A 10,684-nucleotide genomic window follows, 5' to 3' on the forward strand; every position below is an offset into this window, starting at 1 on the left:
TGATGTTAAACTGGATGAAGTGAAAGATGGCGTTAAACTGGGTGCTAGACCGGTTGTTGTCGAGATAGATGTTGGTCAACATTTTAGAAATGAACAACTGTTTACTGCTCGTTAACATATGCTTCAATGAGTCCAATGGAGGAAAGGAAATCGGGGTTTGGCATTGTAATCGAAAGGTCTGAAAATGGTTCAAATAGAAGGCAAACATTTGCAACCATGATATGCGAGAGAAGTAGCACATACGTTCCACCGATTTGGAAGTTGAAACGTGATGACACCGGATCGAGAAAATATGAGTGTCTGTTTAAATTGCGTGGATACTGTAAGGTGAATGATACATGGAAATTTAATGTGGTTTCCGATATACATAATCATGCATTGCAAACCGAACTAGCTGGTCATCCCATCATACGTCAACTTAAACCAGGGGAGAAGGAAATTGTTCCAGACATGTTTTTAATCAGAGTGTCGTTGAAGATTTGAAACGAAAAAGACTTGAAAGTGTTCCAAATATCAAGAAGGTGTACAATGTGTGTTATTGAAACAACATGACAATAAGTGGTCAAAGATCCAAAACGCAATAACTTTTGAAGCTTTTGGATGATAACCACTATGTTTCTATGTACATAGTTTGTGAGAATAAAGTCACTGTTCGTGACATATTTTGAACTCATCCCGAAAGTATCAAGTTGTTAAACACATTTCTCATTATCCTCATAATTGATCCAATGTATAAGACAAAAAAGTATAGGCTTTTGCTTCTGGAAATTGTTGGTGTTACTTCTACGGAGAAGATTTTTTCAGTGGGATTTGCATTTTTGGAATCCGAAAAAAGAGGTCAATGTTACATGGACTTTGGAAATGTGTAAGACTTTGTTGAAGGACCAAGAAAACATGATGAATTTAATTGTCACCGATCAAGACACCGCACTAATGAAATGATGGAAGAGTTCACAAAATTAACACAACATATTCCACAAAGAGGCGGAAACTTGGTCGGATCACTTTCTGAAAAGGATGGAAAAGTTCACCAAATTGAGCGAGCTTGAAAGAGAATCAAATAAGGAAAAGTCGAAGGAAGAACCAGTAGTAGATTTAGGTGGCGATGCATCTTTTGATACATTCTAGATTGTAATCAATACACTTTTTTTGATATATTATCATCAACGATGTAATCTCGATAAGATTTAATACATAAGTAATATATATATATATATATATATATATATATATATATATATATTCAGCAATGATGGTGTAAATGTCGTGTTGTTCCTTTTGGATTGACTGCATTAGACAAAGCAACATGTGTACAAAATATACTTTAGGCAATATGTAGAACAAGATATTCCAGCATGTGTTTTAGAATCTGAGGTTATTGCCAAGAAGTGTTGTTGGCTAAAGTGCTTGACATAACCAATTAAACAAAAATTATTTGGCTAAAGTGCTGACAGAACTAGTTACGCAATAGGCTTAAGATTTGAGTTATAATTGTTTTCTGATGTCATTTAGAAGTGTTGAGAAGTTGATTTCTTCAGATGATCCAAAGTGCTTCTTTTGGGAAGAAGTTTTTGTTGATAATCCAAAATCAATTAGAAAAGATTTGGGTTTGTTTCAGTCAAAGAGGATTTGATTGAATGTACCTTCAAGGAGGGTTTGGTCCAAGAATTACTCTAAAAAGAAGACTTATACAGAGAAGAGTCATTTTGGATGCTCTGATGTAATATGATGTTCCAACATGTGTTGTACAACATTTTATCTCCATCATTAAGACAAATGGTATTGTTAGTTGCAACATCTGGTCTATTGCAACAGACAAATGGTATTGAAGGATGTTTTCTATCAAGGATTCACTCTACATCAGAAGATCTTTAAGTTATGGAGAGGAATGAGTTTGGAAGTACTTCTGCAACATGTGGAATTAGTTGTTCCAACATGTGCACTGCAAATCAATGTGTTTTCGGATAGTTGGTCAATGTTGGACAAATGGTTAATGTTGTTGCATTTTTGGGGCAAAAATCTGGTTTTGATTCGATCAGAATCGTTACTATTTTAATGCAATGCATTGTGTTTAATTTAAATGGAGAAAATTTGAATTTGAATTAAAAATAAATTATATATTTTATTGGAGAACTTTATAGAGCAAATCAAATCCAACAAAATTTAACTATTATTATGGACAAAATTAAATTAGAAATCCAAGAAGAAAAGCCCAGAATTGCATTGTTATTTAAGGAGACTGAAACCTCACTTCTGAGGCGTGCAAAGTGTGTAAATTTTGAAGATACATTGTGTTAGGGTTTATCTTTTGAGTCTTTGTATGTGCATCACTCTAGCGCCTCCTTTCATATCATAAAGGCATAGAGTTTGGTTTTGTTGAGTTGTAAACCTTGTTCCAAGATGTTAAGTCTATAAGCTTGAGAACATTGTGTTTCTTATATTTCACACTAAAACTTGTTTAGTGTTGAATCTTTATGTACACCTCTATGTTTCAGTAACTTGGTATAAAAGGTTTATCTTAGTTGAGTTGTAATATTCAACATTGTTCATTGAGTTGTAAACATCAATCACGGTTGAGTGATTGAGAAGAAAGTGAGTGGGTTCTCATATTTAGGGAGAGTCCTTAAGTATAAATACACTAGGATTAGGAAGAGGCTTTGGACTAGCATATAATTTGTTGGTTCTTGTAAGACTAAAGGTACTAATTCAAAGTAGTGGATTTCCTTTCTTGCGTAGAGTGCCCCCCATATGTATGTGTGGTTTCACTAAATTGGGTTATGAATCTCTTGTGTTCTTTATTACTTTTCTGCTTCACTGTCTCGTAAAACTTAATATATCAAAGCGTGCTTGCAATTGGTTTTTTGCTTCTGGTTTACAATGTCTCTGACGTCGTGTATAACATATGTCCACAGAAGCTGTAATTTGTTATAAATAAGTAGTTCTTGTTGTCCCAGGCATCCGGTCCAACATTTGTCCCCTTTAGAACAGAATTTTCAATTGGTATCAGATCAGGCATCCTGTTCTGTTTGGGTGAGCTCCAAGGAGATATTATTCTGTTCAAGATGGAGAACGTAAAAGAAATAGAAGTTGTTTATCAACCAAAGATTTATCATGATGCTAAAAATCCTCCAAAGATTGTTAACCATTATGAAGATTGTGATGTTCAAGCAGAACGTAATTCTGAAGAATATCTCAGGCTCAATAAGAGATATAGTAAATTCATGAGAAAACTTGATAAGATATATAGGAATTGTCACTATAAATGTCAAGAACATTCATCATAAAGAAAGGGATGGTGAAAGTAAAAATCTTAATTACTCTTACAGATGGAAAGGGATCCAATGTCTGAATTGAGAAGACTTTGGACATTTTCAAGTTCAATGCTCAAGTTTTCCTATGGATCAAAGAATATTTAAAGTCTCGAATGATGAAAAAGGTGAATATGATCAGGGAAACAATGGTGTTTCCGTAAAAGATATGCATGCTGGTGAGCAATTAAATTCAAAGAAAATGTGCATTGTTTTTATCTAGAAACCATAATGCAGAATGTCAGGTAACATGTCTCAGCATCAGGTTAGGTATGATTACTAGTTTCTTAAGTGTCTCCTTCATTCCCTTGTACTATTCTAAGTTGTATGATAGGCAACGACACCATTAACACTGGAATAAGAAGCTTCAAAGGCAACACCAACAAGTTTGGCTTGGAAATCCAAATACTATTGTTGCTTCTTTCTTCCATAAGGAGTTCTCTTATGAAGATTGGTTTTTTCGCTGTATTAGGCATATGATTGGAGAAAGAAACTTCACTGCTCCTTGTGATAGCCATATGAGAAGGAAATTCGTAAAGATAAAGATGGTGGATGCCTCTGCAGAGCAGAATGTTGAAAACCATGGTTTAGTCATTAGAAAACATGAAATTTGTTGTTACATGTGTATTGATCTCAATGTTGAAGAAGGAAGTAGTTATGAAGTTTACCTTCATAAGAAGCAAACCAAGATATTACTCAAGATGGTTCAACATCTTTTTCACACTTCTGATTTACCACATATGAATTTATGAGACTCAAGAAAGGAGTTGTCATTGAAGGGAAGGCTGATGGTCAAGCTGGGGGTCCTCCCAACATTGAACAATCAATAGTTGTTTAGAAAAAGGAGTTGAAGAAGAAAGATTATAGAATTCCTTTTCATATGTCTAGAGTTTTGTTTAAACAAAAACATGATAGTGTGTTTGGTAAAACTGGAATTGATGTTACTCTTAATGTCTTGAAGTCCAGCCATAGGTTGTTTGATAAGAAATATGTTCCAAATATTGCTTTCCACAAAATTCCACATTTTGATAAATCTGGTGGACCCGTGATTGATATCTCACTCATGTATGTGTCTATGAGAAATCATAATCTCATTCACATGTTTGTTGGTGAAGAATTCTAAGAATCCAATATGGGAATTCAAGATGTTGATAAAGATGTGACAGACACCTTGTCTGACATATTGACAAAGTCTCAAATGCATAAAGAGAATAATGATCATGAAAAGGTTGGTCATGCTGAAGATGTGGAGACTTTGTGTGAAGATATGATAAGTAAGGATACAAGCTTACTTGTATTTTGTTCCTTAGATAACAAGGTGTGTGGATTGTTTACCAAGGACACACAATTTATTGATGAAGATTTTGATCTCAATAGTCTTGATATGAAGCAAATTGTTACTGAATCAAGAAATAATTTTCTACATGCTGAAAAAGATGGAAGAGTGTGTGATACTGGATATTTTTATTTTATTAACCATCTTGGAGCCATCAGATTGATACCAAGATTGTTGTTCAATCTCTATTAGATGGATGTGAAGAATGCCTCTCTCAATAGATACTTGAAAGTGGAAGTTGGGGACCTTCCTTTTACCAGCATAATAAGGAAAATCATGAAGAATATTGTGAGTGACAACATTGATAATGTTATTATCATACCCTAAATTTTACCCTAAATTTTTACCTGCATCTGCATGTGATCGCGACTTTATGAGTCGATTTGGGGTACTAACTGCAAGTGCACAGTTCTATCGCGTAGTTTTAAAAGATATCGATCCCACAGGGACTTATGAATCGATATACCGTTTTCTAAGGTTACTTCGTAAAGCTAAGGCGGATGATACTTTGATTGTTTGGGGGAAAAGTAAAACTAAAATTAGATCTAAATTAAATATCAATTAAGCGGATATCGGTATGTAGTTCGTCGTAATTAGGGAATCAAATCTTCGTTGGTTTCTTGGTTTTAAAATAAATCTTTTCAGTAGACACTATTGATTAAAAGCCTTTTCTCAAACTCTCGCTCTGTTGAATAGACCATGACTTTATATTAACGTAACTGTCACTTATTAGTTAAGTCCAAAATCACTTTTTGAAAACAACAGAATCTATAGAAACTTTTTTTAAGAAAACACTAACCGTTTAAACACCCTCGTCTCAAACTCTCGCTCTATTGACTTAGATTATATAATTAAACTTAAATGCTTAACTCTCGTCCTCACATTTAACCTTTAAAAATACTTTTTGAAAAAGATTAGAATTTAATTAACTCTAAAAATTGCTTTCGTCCTGATTTAGAATTAATGTCCAATTTACACTGTCCAGTTAAAAACTCAAACTTTCGTTCTATTGATTTTAACTTCTTTATGTCTTTTACTCTCGTACAAAAACTTTGGGATTAACCCTGTAAATTGAGACCATAAAAAGAGTGACTTTATTTTTAAATGAAATTAAACCAACTTAGTTTTGATTCCTTCATTCCGCTTACTTTACATACCGATATCTAAAATACTTAGCCGGACATGCTAAACGGGTCTAAACAATCATCATGCTTAAATAAAACCATCTCAGGAAAACAGTATAAATAAACAGCAATGCAGAGCATATATAAATTAAAACAATAAATTAAAGAACCTGAATAATTAATAGCAATCTTGAACACTCCACCACAGACCGGTTGGATTTGTTCTTGAACTCTTCAATCGGACAGGAAAATAAAAGCGAAGGAATAAAATACTATGATCTAACGTAAGGTTAGATCCAGTAAAAGATACACAATAGTTTCCGGTGTAGAAACTATTGTGTGAAAAATTAATTAAGTGCTTGAAAGATTGACTGAAAAAGAAAGAAATAAAAATTGCTAATAAAATAGAAAGCTGTAGAAAAGTAATGCTGTAAAATATGCTTGCACGGCGGAAAGAGACGGGGGGCTTCAGGGTTGGATCAAAGCAACTATTTATATTAATCCACTCTTGTAACGATTTCCAAAAATGCCTTCCGTAAGTAGTCTTCACGTTCCAAGAGTCAAGCTGAAGAATAGGCTTCAATGTGCCTTTGTTGCGCGTTAAAAGCCAAAAATATAGGAGAGGGGTGTGACGTTCGTCACACCATGTGTTACGCTCGTAACACAAGGTAGCAGGGCGTGACGCTCGTCACACCTTGTGTGGCGGTCGTCACAGCTTCAGCGCTCCTGGCTTGTGATTGTGGGCTGGGCTTTAGTGGAATTTGCTTCTCATTATCTTTTTGCACCCCCTTTTCTTCCTTTTTCACTTATGCTTCAAATAAGTTACCTGAGACAAATAGAAGGAAAAATACCAAGTAATATCAAATAAAATGAAATAAATCGAAACAAATAATAATATAATTTAATTAAATCGAGTCCAAAAATGTGATATTATTTCATGTTATCAAACTCCCCCATACTTAGACCTTTGCTTGTCCTCAAGCAAGATACAGTATAGAAATCGTTTAAAAATTTAGCCAGATGAAATTTCAAAATACAAATCAATTTGTACTAGGTTGCAAGTAAACCTTGTTTAGAAGTAACCTGGGTTTAATCTTGACATCAACAACTACCGTTACAACCTCAGATAACCTCACCTTATGCAAACCAGTTCGAGTCATGCTATTATAACTAGCCTAGTTCCTTTACTCTTATTTCACCCGTTTTCATTCTAGCGAAATCACATTAAGCCCTTTATCGTTTCGCGCACATAGTGGAGTGACCGGTTAGTGATTCTGATCCCCTTTTTAGCTTGAAGTTCTAGTACATAAGTTGGATAACTTCGTTATTTAGTCCATTGCAAATTGCGGGGGATCAGACCTTAGTCCGCCCTACCAAGTTCAGCACCAGATACCTGCTGAACCAACTCATAATGGATCTTTCGTATCATGCTTTTGTATGATCTGCAACCTTTAGATTAAATGATCTGGTAAGGATCACCTAACTTAATTAGTGCATTTCCTGATATATATATATATATTTTTTGTTTTGGGAATCATTCACTTATATTCATCGGCTCTCCACGTAGTTTGCTATTAAGATGGTGCTGACTTCTTGTATAAACTACTCGGGGTTACTATAAAACTAAAAGTTCAAGGGATTGGTATAATAGGTACTTTTCCTGATCTAACATGTTGAGGTTTGTTTAGAGCGTTGGGGCGGTAATAATTTTTGTCTTAATTTTACTCAAGTTTTGTAAAATAAGCAACCTTTATACTTATTGAGTGTATTAAATTTTTGTTATGGCTCAAGAAAATTAAGGGGAATAGATAATAAGAATTTTTTTTATAAGAAAAGGAAATAACAATGAAAGGGAAAATAACATACTTGAAAAGGGAAGGTTGAAAGAACAAGGTTTCCCCCCCCCCCCCCCCCCCCCACACACACACTTAACTGAAACATTGTCCTCAATGTTTCAAAGAAAACAAAAGAAATAGAAAACAGAAAAAGAAACTAAAGTCAATGCTGTCTGCCGCCTCTTGTTCTTGGACCTGGTGATCATTGACGTACTTCTAAGTCGTCAAACCTGCTGAGCAACTCAGTGAACCGCTGGTCAGTTATGGCATTTCTCGCTTCCTGTTGTTGTTGCATCTGGCGCATCATTTGCATCACTTCGAGATTCTGCGCTTGCATACCATCAATAGCATCCATGATGTCGTCGTTGGTTGCTGGCTTTCTTCGTCGACGATGTCGTGAGGATGGACCAACTGCGTTATCGGAAGGGTTGAGCGGGACTGATTGTTGTGCAGGAACCTGATCACCTTGCTCCATTTCTTCAAACTCGTCTGGAGGCGGGTTTGCGTGTGAAGGCTCAGTAGCTTCGGGAGCAGTCAGATCGTAGATGAAACGGTTGGGGTTGGTGACATCTGTGAGGGCAATGTTGGGCAGAACAACGCTTGGGACTTCTTGGTTGTTTACCATAAGATAGTACCTGTCATACGGTGAACTGGACTTTATTTGGATTTGTAATCGCAATGTCGCGGTTAGCAAGAGTCGCCACCGACTTTTCTTTTATCCCTTAAGGAAAGGTGGAAAAGAACAGGAAAGACCTTAATTTTAAATTCTTAGGTTCGGGAGGTACTTTATACAAAGGGAAGGTGTTAGCACCCTTTGTATCCATGGTTATCCATGGGCTCTTAATTGCTCAATCATTTATGTTTTCTAGTTTGAAAAAGGTGGTTGAGAATTATGTGAAAAAATGTTTTGAAAATGAGAATTTAACTTTGTAATGATTCTTGCATGAATGTATATAAAGTGGTTATCTCGTTGGATTTTTTGAAAGTAGTTTAGAAAAATATAACTCGGCAATGATCCTAGTACGGATGTATGCTAAGTGGTGATTTTCCAAAAGATATTTGAAAGGTGTGGGGTGTAAAAAGCATTTTTTGTTATGAATGAGCAATTAAGGTTGTACCTGTCCGAGGTCTTTCTGGGCATTTCCCATCCTTATGAGGGTAAAACTGTCCTTACTATTGAGAAGTAAGTAGTTTTATCCTGGGGATGTATAAGGGTCATCGTAGGGTCATCGATAGGTCATTGAAGGCAACAGTTGTGAGGATACCTTAGCATTCGAAGGGACTATCATCATTTAACCGTAGGCTACACCGAAGGGTCATCGAGGGACAAAATCGTATTTTTGAAGGCAACATCCGAGGGACTATGATGATTTTACCGAAGGGTCTTTGCTAAAGGTATCCCCACGTGCGCGGGACATGACCGTAATATTGTAATCGTGGGGTAATAAAGAGAGGTCCGATGTCATTTATTTAAAGTCCATGTTTTAAGTCCATTACATTAAATCGATACATTAAAGTCAACATTACATTAAAAATTAATATAGTAAAATTAATTAGGCAATCAATATGAATCTTCACATTAAAGTGAAATAATGTTGAATCCCTCTCCATGAAGGCTTCCCATGCGTAAAGCGGAGTACCTAGCCGGCTATTTCTTCGGAAGTATGCTAGCCTTTACACCATGAACACACGGATTAAAGTATAAAATACAATTGGAAATTGCATCATAAGATAAATATAGCAGCCAAGAATTTAGGCCAAATAATGCAGAATCATCATTAGGTAGACATGAAATAGGCAGCAAAAAGCAAAGCAGCCCCTGGCCCGGTCGCCTCTGCTTCGCCTAGCGAAGGCTCAGCGAAGGCTCGCTGCGGGCTCGCCTAGCGATGAGCTAGCGAGCGGCCACGGGTTTGAAATTTGAGAACATTATGACCTCCACCTGCAGCATGGCTTATGGCATCCAACATACAATTATATGGTTCAGTTTCGCAAGAGGCAAACACATTTAAATTCTCATGCAAGACTTCAAAATGTTTATGAATTCAATTATAATCCACAAATTAAGAACATGAAGTGGTACCATATGCCAAGTGAAAATACAAAACGATATCACATGCAAATTAAGATACTAAAATGATACCACATGCAAAATACGGACACCAAATGATAATCATATGCCAATTAATCATATGCCAATTAAGAAGCTAAAGCGAATAATAGTGAAGCTAACCTGTTTGCAAATCGAGTCGTAACCTTGAATTGGCGAGCCGGATTGAGTTGGACGGCTGTAGCTTCGGAGTGAGTAAGCGGCTTTCAGGGTTTCCGCCTTCTGAATTCTTTGGATCAGCAGGGTTTCTGTGTTTCCCCCTCTGGATGCGTGTTTCCGTCCGTCTTCGTCCGTCTGTGTGTGTTTTTTCGTAGCAGAGGAGCAGGTATTTATAGTAGAGGTAGTGGTGACCTAATGGGCTTAAAATGAGGTCCAAAAATCTCAAACTTCGCAAGCTTCGCTAGGCGAAGGAATTGCTCGCCTAGCGAGCAAACTAGGTCTGGGCCTTTTCCTGGATCTGACGCTTCGCTGGGCGAGTGTCATGACGAAGCATTCGCTAGGCGAAGGGATTGCTCGCCTAGCGAGCAAGCTATTTTGGGCCCCTTTTGGGTTGGGCCTGTTGTGAGCTGGGCTTTTGTTCACTTGATGTCGGTGCCTTGCAGAATAAGTCGGAGGGTCTTGAGAAATGCTTTGTAATACCAACGGGCAAATTTTGGGGTATGACAGCTGCCCCTGTTCAATATTCTTGAACCGAGAGAGTAGAATGGTAGGTGCCGTTCGTGGTCTGGAGGTGAAAGATTATTGAACACTTAGAATGCCCCAAAAATTTGCACTTGTCTTGACGGAGATGGGCTTAAAGATGCCATCCAAGAAACTTGCTGAGGAGATTTCCAGATTGTGTCGTACGTTAGACGATATCTAGAGACATGGGTGTCACACAGGGTCATACATCAGACCGTATAGTGAACCATCCATTATGCTGTTGACTTCGTTGGGGAGCCAGAGTATGCTATACTGCTGGGGATAAGGGATCA

Source organism: Lathyrus oleraceus, chromosome 5 (assembly GCF_024323335.1).
Source record: "Lathyrus oleraceus cultivar Zhongwan6 chromosome 5, CAAS_Psat_ZW6_1.0, whole genome shotgun sequence".
Classification (NCBI taxonomy): domain Eukaryota; kingdom Viridiplantae; phylum Streptophyta; class Magnoliopsida; order Fabales; family Fabaceae; genus Lathyrus; species Lathyrus oleraceus.